Here is a 12,985-nt window from a genome sequence, read left to right as displayed (position 1 = left end):
TAGAATACCATCAAAGGGAACAATATATGACTAATGGGGATCCCTGAAGGAAGAGAGAAATAGGAAGACAGACAGTGTAAAAAAGATTATTTAAAGAAATAATGGCTGAAAACTTCTGCAAAATAATATAAGACACAGATTGCAGAAGAGATTAAAAAAAAGAGAGAGAGAGAGAGAGAGAACACAGAGAAAAACAAAACCGGTAGTTTTATTTTGTTTTTTGTTTTTTTTAATCATCAAACTGACAAAACTTTAGTTATATTGACTAAAAAAAAAAAAAGAGAGAGAAAGAGAGAGAACACAACTAAAATCAAAATGAAGCTGGGGACATTACTATCGATTAAAAAATTATAAAACTCACTATTAACAACTGTATACCAATAAACTGAATGGTCTAGATGAAATGGACACATTTCTAGAAACATACAGTCTAGCTTGAATCATGAACAGATAGAAAATCTGAATAAGAGTTTTACTAATAAGGAAATTGAATCAGTAATTAAAACATGCAACAAATAGAAGTCTTGCACTAGATGGTTATACTGGGGAACTCTATCAAACATTTTTTTTTAAGATTTTATTTATTTATTTGGCAGACAGAGATCACAAGCAGGCAGAGAGGCAGGAAGAGAGAGAGGAGGAAGCAGGCTCCCCACTGAGCAGAGAGCCTGATGTGGGGCTTGATCCCAGGACCCTGGGATCACCACCTGAGCCGAAGGCAGAGGCTTCAACCCACTGAGCCACCCAGGCGCCCCTCTATCAAACATTTTAAAAATAAACCTCAATCCTTCTCAAACTCATCCAAAAATTTAAGAATGTGGAATATTTCCTAACTAATTATTTGAGGTCAGAATTATTCTAATGCCAAGCCAGCAAAAGACACTACAAGAAAACTACAAATCAATCATAAATATTGATGAACAAAAACTCAATGAAATACTAGCACACTGAATTCAACATTAATTTATTAAAAGAATTTATTAAAAGGATTAAAAATATTCTTTTTAATATTTTTTAAGATTTTATTTGAGAGAAAGATAGCACAAGAGAGAGCACAAGAAGGGGGAGAGGCAGAAGGAGAGGGAGAAGCGGACTCCCCACTGAACAGGGACCCCATTGTGTGGCTTGATCCCAGGACCCTGGGAACGTGACCTTAGCCAGAGGGAAACACTTAACTGACTGAGACATCCAGATATCTCAAATAAAAGTATTCTATACCACGACTAAGTCAACTTACTCCTGGAATGGAAAAACATTACACTGATTGATTTTCATATGTTGAGACACACCACATAGAATAATGAATAAAAGTTAATTAATAATAATTCCAATTGATGCAGAAAAAGCATGTGTCAAAACTTCAACATCCTTCTTGATAAAAACTCTCAACAAACTATGAATAGAAGAAAACTATTTCAAAATATTATAGGTTATATATGAAAAGCTCACCGGTTACACCATACACAATTATACTTAAACATACTCAGTGGTGAAATACCAAAAGCTTTTCCTCTAAGATAAAGAAAAAGAAAATGGCTGCTTTCACCACTCCTATTCAGCATAGTACTGGAAGTCCTATCCATAGCAATAAGGCAAAAAAACACAAAAAACAAAAAACAAAACAAAACAAAAAGCCATCCAAGTTGGAAAAGAAGATATAAATATATTTTCATTCAGAGATGATATTTTGTTTGTGGAAAACCCTAAAGATTCCACAAAAATTCCTGCTAGAGGAGATGATCCAGCAAATTTGTAGGATATAAAATCAACATGCAAAAGTCAGTTGCATTTCTGTAACAACAACAATCTGAAAAGGAAATGAAAACAATCCTATTTGTATTAGCATGAAAAAGAATAAAATACTTAGGAATAAATTTAACCAAGAGAATGAAAGACTTGTACACTGAAAATTTTGAAATTTTGCTGAAGGTACAAAAGACACAGATAAATGGAAAGACATCTCATGTTCATGGATTGGAAGACTTACTATTATATGTCAAAATAGCTCAACGAGTTATAGAGATTCAGAGCAATCCCTATCAGATTCCCACTGGTTGGTTGGTTTGTTTGTTTTTACATAAATACAAAAATTCTTACTAAAATTCACATGGAATCTCAAGGGGACATGATACCAAAAGATACTTGAAAAAGAACAATATTAGAAGTTTCACATTTTCTGAATTCAATTCTTAGTATAAAGCCTTGGTAATCAAAGCAGTTAGTACTGGTATGAACACAGATATATATACATCAATGGAATAAAATAAAGATTCCAGAAATTAATCCTCACATTTATGATCAAATTATTTCTGACAAGGGTACCAAGGCTGCTCAATAGGAAAAGGAGAAAAAGATAGTCTTTTCAGTAAATGCTATTGGGAAAACTCAATATCTGCATGCAAAAGAACAATATATTCATATGCAAGATTAATTCAAAATGGATCAAATTACTGAAAGTCAAGACGAAAACTATAAAATGATTAAAGGAAACATAGGGGGAAAGTGTCAAGATAAAGGATTTGGCAATGATTTCTTTGATATTATTTACAAAAGCACTGGCAACAAAATGAAAATAGGTAAATTAGACTTTATCAAAATTAAAACTTTTGTACATTAAAAGGCACTATAAACAAATTTAAAAGGCTTAATTGGGAGAAAATATTTGTTAATCATTTATCTGTTAAGGGATTAACCCAGAATAAAATGATACAATTAAATAACAACAGCAAAATATTGATAAAAAAGAACCAAAAGACTTGAGTAGACCTGTCTTCCAAGAAGGTATACAAATGACCAATAAACATATGAAGACTTTCAACATCACTAATCACTAGGGAAATACAAATAAAAACCACAATGAGAACTACTTCACATTCATCAGAATGGCAGTTATAAAAGAAGAAAAAAACAAAATAATAAGGGCTGGTGAGAAGGTAGAGAAGTTAGAGCTCTTGTATACTCCTGGTGGAAATGTGAATGTAAAATGGTGCAACTGCTGTGGAAAACAATGTGGTAGTTCTTCAAATAAATTAAACATAGTATTAACATATGATATGGCCATTCTACTTCTGAGTATATACACAAAGGAATTGAAAGCGGAATTTAAACAGGAATTTGTACACCCACATTCATAGCAGCATTATTCACAATAGCCAAAAGGAGAAAACAACCCATCCCATTCAATTGATAAGATATAAGCAAAATGTGGTAAATACATAGAATGAAATATTACTCAGCCTTCAACCGAAGGAAGTTCTGACATAGTCTAAGCTATAGACTGAATCATCACCTCCCAAATTTATGTTGAAGTCCTAACTCCTAGTAATTCAGAATGTGAATGTATTTGGAAAGAAGGTCATTTTAAAGAGCCAAATTTTGGTTTCACTGATTCACTGTATTCCATATTTGTTTTTTTATGTTTCATTCATTATTATTATGTCTTTCCTCCTATTTTTTTTTTCTTCTTCTTAGGGATATTCTTGTTGAGGAGAAGGAAACAACCAAAAAGTAAGAGGAGATCCTAGAAAGTGTTATATATAGAAGCCAGGAAGAGTGAGGCATTTCAAACAGAAGCTGATCAAACTTTTTTCTAGAATAGGAAAACGATACTAATCACCTTAAAGACTGTGAGGGAAAAATACATAATAACAATATTTACAATTGACTCTTCAACAACATGAGTTTGAACTATAAGAACCCACTTATACATGGACTTCTTTTTTTAATTTTTATTTTTTTAATTACTTTTCAGTGTACAGAATTCATTGTTTATGCACCACACCCACTGCTCCATGCAATACATACCCTCCACAATACCCACCACCGGGCTGGCCCAACTTCCCACCCCCCCGCCCCTTCAAAACCCTCAGATTGTTTTTCAGAGTCCATAATCTCTCATGGTTCATCACCCCCTCCAATTTACCTCAACTTCCTTCTCCTCTCCATCTCCCCATGTCCTTTGTGTTATTACTTATGCTCCACAAGTAAGTGAAACCATATGATAATTGACTCTCTCTGTTTGACTTATTTCACTCAGCATAATCTCTCCCAGTCCCGTTCATGTTGACACAAAAGTTGGGTATTCATCTTTGTTAATGGAGGCATAATACTCCATAGTGTATATTGACCACATCTTCGTTATCCATTCGTCTGTTGAAGGGCACCTTGGTTCCTTCCACAGCTGGGCGACCATGGACATTGCTGGTATGAACATTGGGGTACAGGTGGCCTGCCTTTTCACAACATCTGTATCTTTGGGGTAAATACCCAGTAGTGCAATTGCACTGTCATAGGGAATCTCTATTTTTAATATCTTAAGGAATCTCCACACTGTTTTCCAAAGTGGCTGCACCAACCTGCATTCTCATCAACAGTGTAAGAGAGTTCCCCTTTCTCCACATCATCTCCAACACTTGTTGTTTACTGTCTCGTGAATTTTGGCCATTCTTACAGGTGTAAGGTTGTATCTCAATGTGCTTTTAATTAGAATCTCCCTGATGGCTAGTGATGATGAACATTTTTTCATGTGTCTGAGAGTCATTTGTGTGTCTTCACTGGAGAAGTGTCTGTTCATATCTTCTGCCCATTTTTTAAAAGAATTTATTTATTTATTTGACAGAGAGAGAGAGAGAGAGATCACAAGCAGGCAGAGAGGCAGGAAGAGAGAGAGGAGGAAGCAGGCTCCCCGCTGAGTAGAGAGCCCAAAGCAGGGCTTGATCCAAGGACCCTGGGTTCACGACCTTAGCTGAAGGCAGAGGCTTTAACCCACTGAGCCACCCAGGCCCCCCTCTGCCCATTTTTTGTCATGATTATCTGTTGTGTGTGTGTTGCGTTTGAGAAGATCTTTATAAATTTATAGAATTTTTTATATAGATTTATAGAATATTTATATAGATTTATAGAATAATTTTTTATAGATTTATAGAATATCAGCCTTTTTTCTATACTATCATTTGCAAATATCTTCTTCCATTCCGTGGATTGCCCCTTTGTTTTGTTGACTGTTTCCTTTGCTCTGCAGAAACTTTTGATCTTGATGAAGTCCCAAAAGTTCACTTTTGCTTTTGTTTCCTTTGCCTTTGGAGACGTATCTTGAAAGAAGTTGCTATGGTTGATATCGAAGACATTAATGCCTATGTTCTCCTCAAGGATTCTGATGGATTCCTGTCTCATATTGAGGTCTTTTATCCATTTCGAGTTTATCTTTGTTTATGGTGTAGGAGAATGGTCGAGTTTCATTCTTCTACATATAGCTGTCCAATTTTCCCAGCACCATTTATTGAAGAGACTGTCTTTTTTCCACTGTATATTTTTTCCTGCTTTGTTGAAGATTATTTGACCATAGAGTTGAGGGTCCATATCTGGGCTCTCTACTCTGTTCCCCTGGTCTATGTGTCTGTTTTTATGCCAGTACCATGCTGTCTTGGTGATCACAGCTTTGTAGTAAAGCCTGAAATCAGGCAACGTGATGCCGCCAGGTTTGTTTTTCTTTTCCAACATTTCCTTAGCAATTTGGAGTCTCTTCTGATTCCTTACAAATTTTAGGATTCTTTGCTCCAGCTCTTTGAAAAATACTGGTGGAATTTTGATTGGAATGGCATTAAAAGTATAGATTGCTCTAGGCAGTATAGACATTTTAACAATGTTTATTCTTCCCATCCAAGAGCATGGAATGGTCTTCCATCTTGTGTCTTCTTTGATTTCTTTCATGAGTGTTTTGCAATTCCTCGAGTACAGATCCTTTACCTCTTTGGTTAGGTTTATTCCCAGGTATCTTATGATTCTTGGTATTATAGTAAATGGAATCGATTCTCTAATTTCCTTTTCTGTGTTTTCATTGTTAGTATATAAGAAAGCCACTGATTTCTGTACATTGACATTGTATCCTGCCACATTACTGAATCGCTGTATGAGTTCTAGCAGTTTGGGGGTGGAGTCTTTTGGGTTTTCCATATGAGGAATCATGTCATCTACGAAGAGAGAGAGCTTGACTTCTTCCTTGCCAATTTGGATACCTTTTATTTATCTTTGTTGTCTGATTGCAGTTGCTAGGATTTCTAATACTATGTTGAACAAGAGTGGTGAGAGTGGGCATCCTTGTCGTGTTCCTGATCTCAATGGGAAGGCTGCAAGCTTTTTCCCATTGAGGATGATATTTGCTGTGGGTCTTTCATAGATAGATTTGATGAAGTTGAGGAATGTTCCCTCTATCCCTATACTTTGAAGCATTTGAATCAGGGACGGATGCTGGATTTTGTCAAATGCTTTTTCTGCATCAATTGAGAGAATCATGTGGTTGTTCTCTCTTCTCTTATTGATTTGTTCTATCACGTTGATTGATTTGCAAATGTTGAACCATGCTTGTAACCCAGGGATGAATCCCACCTGGTCATGGTGGATAATCTTTTTAATGTGCTGTTGGATCCTGTTTGCTAGGATCTTGTTGAGAATCTTAGCATCGATATTCATCAGTGATATTGGTCTGAAATTCTCCTTTTTGGTAGGGTCTTTGCCTGGTTTGGGCATCAGGGTAATGTTGGCTTCATAAAAAGAGTCTGGAAGTTTTCCGTCTGCTTCAATTTTTTGAAACAGCTTCAGGAGAATAGGTGTTATTTCTTCTTTGAAAGTTTGGTAGAATTCCCCAGGGAATCCGTCAGGTCCTGGGCTCTTGTTTTTTGGGAGGTTTTTGATCACTGCTTCAGTCTCGTTACTAGATATTGGTCTATTCAGGTTGTCAATTTCTTTCTGGTTCAATTTTGGGAGTTTATAGTTTTCCAGGAATGCATCCATTTCATCTAGGTTGCTTAACTTATTTGCATATAACTGTTGGTAATAACTTCTGATGATTGTTTCTACTTCCTTGGTGATAATTGTGATCTCTCCCTTTTCATTCATAATTTTATTAATTTGGGCCTTCTCTCTTTTCTTCTGGATTAGTGTGGCCAATGGTTTATCAATCTTATTGATTCTTTCAAAAAACCAGCTTCTAGTTTCATTGATACGTTCTACTGTATCTCTGGTTTCTACCTCATTGATCTCTGCTCTAATCTTGATTATTTCCTTTCTTTCGTGTGGAGTTGGTTTGATTTGTTGTTGATTCTCCAGTTCTTTAAGGTGTAGAGAATGCTGGTGTATTCTGGATTTTTCATTTTTTTTTAAGGGAGGCATGGATGGCTATGTATTTCCCCCTTAGGACCGCCTTTGCTGTATCCCATAGGTTTTGGATGGAAGTGTCTTCATTCTCATTGGTTTCCATGAATTGTTTAAGTTCTTCTTTGATCTCCTGGTTCATCCAAGCACTCTTAAGCAAGGTGGTCTTTAGCTTCCAGGTGTTTGAGTTCTTTCCAAACTTTTCCTTGTGGTTGAGCTCCAGTTTCAAAGCATTGTGATCTGAGAATATCCAGGGAATAATGTCAGTCTTTTGGTATCAGTTGAGTCTTGATTTGTGACCCAGTATGTGGTTTGTTCTGGAGAAGGTTCCATGTGCACTTGAGTAGAATGAGTATTCTGTTGTTTTAAGGTGGAATGTTCTGTATATATCTATGAGGTCCATCTTGTCCAATGTGTCATTCAATGCTCTTGTTTCTTTATTGATTTTCTGCTTGGATGATCTGTCTATTTCTGAGAGAGGTGTGTTAAGATCTCCTACTATTAGTGTATTCATATCAATATGACTCTTTATCTTGATTAATAGTTTTCTTATGTAATTGGCTGCTCCCATATTGGGGGCGTAGATATTTACAATTGTTAGATCATCTTGGTGGATAGTCCCTTTAAAAATGATGTAGTGTCCTTCTGTATCTCTGACTACTGTCTTTAGTTTAAAATCTAATTTATCTGATGTGAGAATCGCTACCTTGGCTTTCTTTTGAGGCCCCTTGGCATGAAAGATGCTTCTCCATCCCTTCACTTTCAGTCTGGGTGAATCCTTAGGTTTGAAATGGGTCTCTTATATACAACATATGAATGGGACCAGTCGTTTTATCAAATTTGCAACTCTGTGTCATTTTATGAGCACATTTAGGCCATTCACATTGAGAGTGATTATTGATAGATACGTTTTTGTTGACATCATGTTACCTTTGAAGTCTTTCTTCCTGTAGATTGTCTCCATATATTTCTGTTCAATGATAGCCTTAGGATTTTTCCACTTTTATAGAACTCCCCTTAATATTTCCTGCAGTGTCGGCTTGGTGGTTGCATAGTCGTTTAAGCCTTGCCGGTCTTGGAAACTCTTTATCTCTCCATCCATTTTGAATGTCAGTCTTGCTGGATAAAGTATTCTTGGCTTGCATGTTCTTCTCATTTAGTGCCCTGAATATATCTTGCCAGTCCTTTCTGGCTTGCCATGTCTCTGTGGACAGGTCTGAGGTTATTCTGATGGGCTTTCCTCTGTATGGAAGGAGCTTCTTTGTCCTAGCTGCTTTCAAGGGTGTCTGCCTACAATTATAATTCTTCATTCTTACTATTAGGTGTCTCAAGGACTTTCGAGAATCTGTAATCTTGGGGGGAAGCCTTTCTGCCTCTAGTATATGAACGCTGGTTCCATTTGTGAGATTGTGAAAATTTTCATGGACAACTTGTTCCACTATATATTCTAGACTTCTTTCTTTCTCCTCCCCTTCAGGGATTCCAATAATTCTGACATTGGAACGTTTCAAGGCATCATTAATTTCCCTGATTCAGTTTTTGTGGCTTCTAAGCTGTTTGTTCCAGGCTTCCTCCTGATCCTTTCTCTCTATCTGTTTGTCCTCCAGATCACTAATTCTATCTTCTGTCTCAGTTACCCTAGCTTTTAGAGAATTTAGATTAGATTGGAACTCATTGAGAGCATTGTGAATATCATCCCTGGTGGCTTTCAGTTCTGCCCTAATCAATTCCGTTTGGTCATCCGTAGCTTTCTCCAACCTAGCTATTGCTTGGATAATTGTTAGCCTGAATTCCCTTCCCAATATATTGTCTATGTCCATAGCTATTAGCTCTCTTGCAGAAGACCCATCCTCTGTATTTTTCTTCTGTTGGGCATTCCTCCTCCTTGTCATTTTGGTGAGAGATGGCTGAATGGATATAACTGGATGTATCGATCGTGGTGCAGTCAAAGTGCACCCTGGAATTCTTTTGAGCAATCAGGAGTCCCCACCCAAACGAGAGAAAAAAGAAAAGAAAAGAAAAAGAAAGAGAGAGAGAGAGAGAGAGAGGAAAAAAATGGAAGATAAAAGAGAAGGCTCTGCTCAAATGGGCCCCAAGGTAAGATTTATGAAGACTATAAACAAAAAGCAGACAAACAAAAAGACTGATAAAAGTATATGACAAGAGTAAAATATATATATATATATATATATATATATATATATATATATGCAAAAAAAGGAATAACCTCTTCAAAAGAACCCCAAGTGTAAGATTCATACACTACCAGGACAAACACAAATACACAGAAACACTGGCAGAAGAAAAAGATGGGAGAGTATTTATAAATTCTCAGTGTGGGCGAGGAAGGTTATTTTAATACTTCCTGGATGTATCTTGATATCTTTGTTAAAGGACTCAACTTTCCTAAGATAAAGGGGGATTAAAAATCAGTTTACCTATAAGGGTAGCATTGATTGGGGAAAGGGTGTTAACTTGAAGTTTAACTCTATATGAATATTAGAAAATAAAAATAAAAAAAGGAATGAACTAGACTAAACTAAACTAAAATTTAAAAAAATTTAAAAAATAGAAGAGCAAAAGAAAAACAAAGGTGTATGTATCAAAAAGTTCAGATTAGAAGGTTATTATGGAATTTGTTGTACTGGACATCTCACTGTGATGGTCAATAGGTTAAAAAATTACCTATATAAAAACAAAAATGACCCAGAATAGTGGGAACGAGTTAAAAATAAAGGTTGTATCTACAAAGTAGTGGTGGTTGTTCTCTTGCAGTCTTTTTTTTTTTTTTCTTTCCTGGTTGGTTTTCTGGGGGAGGGGCCTGCAACGTGGGTTTTCATTCAATGATGTTATCTGAGTTAAGTCCTCCTGCCCCCCTCAAGGGGGTGGGCTCTGAGGAAACCGGTATTTTCAGGCTTTTGTTCTCTGGAAGTTTTTATGTTTGTTCACTTCTTTTCTCTTGCCTTGACAGCTTTTGATGGTTTTTGGAGGTTTAGAGGAAAGCAAACTGCACCCCGACCTCCCTCTCAGAGAGAAGCCTCAGTCTGCTCCCCTGTGGGTTTTGCAGAGCCCATATAAATTACCCCTTGGCCGCTGGCAGAGCAGGTTCCGAGTCGTGGTCCCTGTGGGCATAGGATCTCCTGCTGGTACCCAAAACCATGGCAGTGGCAGCTGTCTGGGCAGATCTAGACTGCCAGAAAGGCTCCAAGCAGCGATCACATACTGAAATTTTCCCGCTGGCTGTGGGGCTGGGAATGCCTGGTCTTTCCGGGTCTAAGATCGCCAGGTTTGTGTGCACCTCTCTCAGGGGAGGGTGTGGGGCGTGCCCATCTCAGGCTCTGATAGCGTTCTGCTGTCTGGTGAGGCACCCAGCCCCTCACAGGAGCCGGACCCCATGCGTTCTCAGACGCACTGGCCACTCAGGTACCAAGACCTGTTTTCTCCGCTGCACTCTCTCTGGCTCAGCACCAGGGGTGGCTGTCCTGGATCCGGGGATTTAAGCCCCTGTCCCTAGCCGCCCTGATTCCCACAATTTCCCCCATGATACTTTGCTCTTTTTGAGTGCTTTCAACCAGACTCCAAGTCAATGCTGGTTCCCAGACGCAGGGCACTCTTGTATTGGGATATTACTTTCCAATCGGTTGTCTCTGGTGGCTCCCTACCCCTTTTGTTTATCTTCTGATATCAGTTCGATGTTCCCACTCCACTTTACGTGTCCACTGATGTCTTCTGCCCCTATAGAGATCTAGACGTGTATAATTCTGATCTCAGGCTGATTTCATGGGTGGTCGGAGTTCTTTGGTAGGTAATCAGCTCACTTTAGGGTACAGGTTGAAACGGCGCCTCCTCCTACTTCCCCGCCACCTTGTCTCCCCTCTCCTTTATTTCTGATTTTATTTATTTGGTTCTCTTTTTTCCTTGATTTTCTGGCTTATAGTTTATTAATTTTGTTTATCTTATCAAAGAATCATATCTTGGTTCCATTGATCTTTTCAATTTTTTTAGTCTGTATTTCATTTTTTTCTACTCTAATATTATTATTTCCTTCCTTCTACTAGCTTTAAGTTTTGTTTGTTTTTCCTTTTCTAGTTTCTTTAAATATAACTTTAAGTTTTTTATTTCCATTTTTCGCTTGTTTCTTCTGGTAATGTCACTATAAATTTCCCTCTTAGAACTGCTTTTGTTGCATCCCAAAGATTTTGGACCATTGTGTTTTCATTTTCATTTGTCTCCATGTCCTGCCCAGTGCTGCTTGCCAGGTTTAGTGGGGCAAAAAAAAAAAATTGTTGGAAGGATGCCTCTCCAGGTTGGTAGTTTGGGTAAGGCAGGTCTACATAAGAACACCTGGATGGGGCATGCATTGCTAGTAAGGTAGATGGAGAGTGTTACAAGTGGTTCCCAGAAGTATTTTGCTCTCCATGCTGGGATAGAGAAAGAAAACTGGCATCTGACAGTAATTTTTTTCTTGGAGAAATCTCCTGAAGATCCTTGTCCCTCCAATTCATGGGCAGGGACTCCATTTTCTATCAATCTCCAACTCTCCTGGAATTAAGCCCATTGATTTTTAAAGGTCCCACAGTTAGGCTTTGTTGATATTTAAAGCTGCTGAATTTCATTATCAGTGGTTTTCAAAGCTTGACATTATGAGGCGTTATCTTCCCAGTATGGTTGTGCCAGGAAGATGGTGTGGGGTCTGACACTCCTGATTCTCCATGTTTGTGCTATCTCTTCCATTTGTGGTTAGTTGCAGCAGGGATTTGGCTCCTGACCACGTCTCTGCTCCTCCTACATTTTCTGATATAACCTTCTCTCCAACGTAGCTGTGGAAGGTCTGTTCTGCCAGGCTTCAGATTGTTTACATAATTATTTGTATACATGTAGCTGTTGCCTCAATGTTTCTGTGGGATAAGGTGAGCTCAAGATCCTACCGTTCTGCCATCCTCTGAGACTTTCCCTCTGATTCAATCTCCTTAATAATGATTGGTCTGGTTAGATTTTCTATTTCATCATTATTCAATCTTGGTAAGTTATATATTTCTAGGAATTTAGTCCTTCCTTCTATGTTGTCTAATTTGTTGGTGTTAATTATTCATAGTAGTCTTATGATCCTTTGTGTTTATGTGGTATTAGTTGTAAAGTCTCCTATTTTATTTCTTACATTAATGAGTCCTCTTTCACTTATTCTTGATGAGTGTAGCTAGAGGTTAGTCAGTTAAAAAAAAAAAAAACGACTTTTCAAAGAAACAGCTCTTAGTTTCAAAAGCTCTTTTTAATGTGTCTATTCTCCTTTATTTCCTTTATTTTTGTACCAATCCTTGTGATTGCCTTCCTTCTAATAACTTTGTTATTGCCAGGTGTAGTGGGGCAATAGTGCTTCATTTATTCTTTCTTTTTATTTCCTTACAGAATAAAGTTAGGTTGGTTTTTTCAGACTTTTCTTGTTTCATTATGTAGGCATTTATCACAATGATCTTCACTCTTACAACTTCTTTTGCTATATTACAAAAGTCTTGGTATGTTACATTTCTTTTTTACTTGTATCAATGTAATATATATGTGTGTATATATATATATATATGATACTTGTATCATATATACATCAATACATATACATATATACAAATATTATCTATCTATCTATAGGTAGATGATAGATAGATAGATAGATAGATATAGATAGATAGATAGATTTAGCAGACTCCATGTCCAGTGTGGAGCCCAACACAGGCTTGAACTCACAAACCTGAGTTCAAGATCTGGGCCAAGATCAAGAGCTGGACTCTTAACCTACTGAGCCAACAAGGTGCCCCTAGTTTGACATCTTTTTTGACTGATT

The sequence above is a fragment of the Martes martes genome (genome assembly GCF_963455335.1).
Source record: "Martes martes genome assembly, chromosome: X".
Classification (NCBI taxonomy): domain Eukaryota; kingdom Metazoa; phylum Chordata; class Mammalia; order Carnivora; family Mustelidae; genus Martes; species Martes martes.
This window is presented reverse-complemented; position numbering follows the sequence as displayed.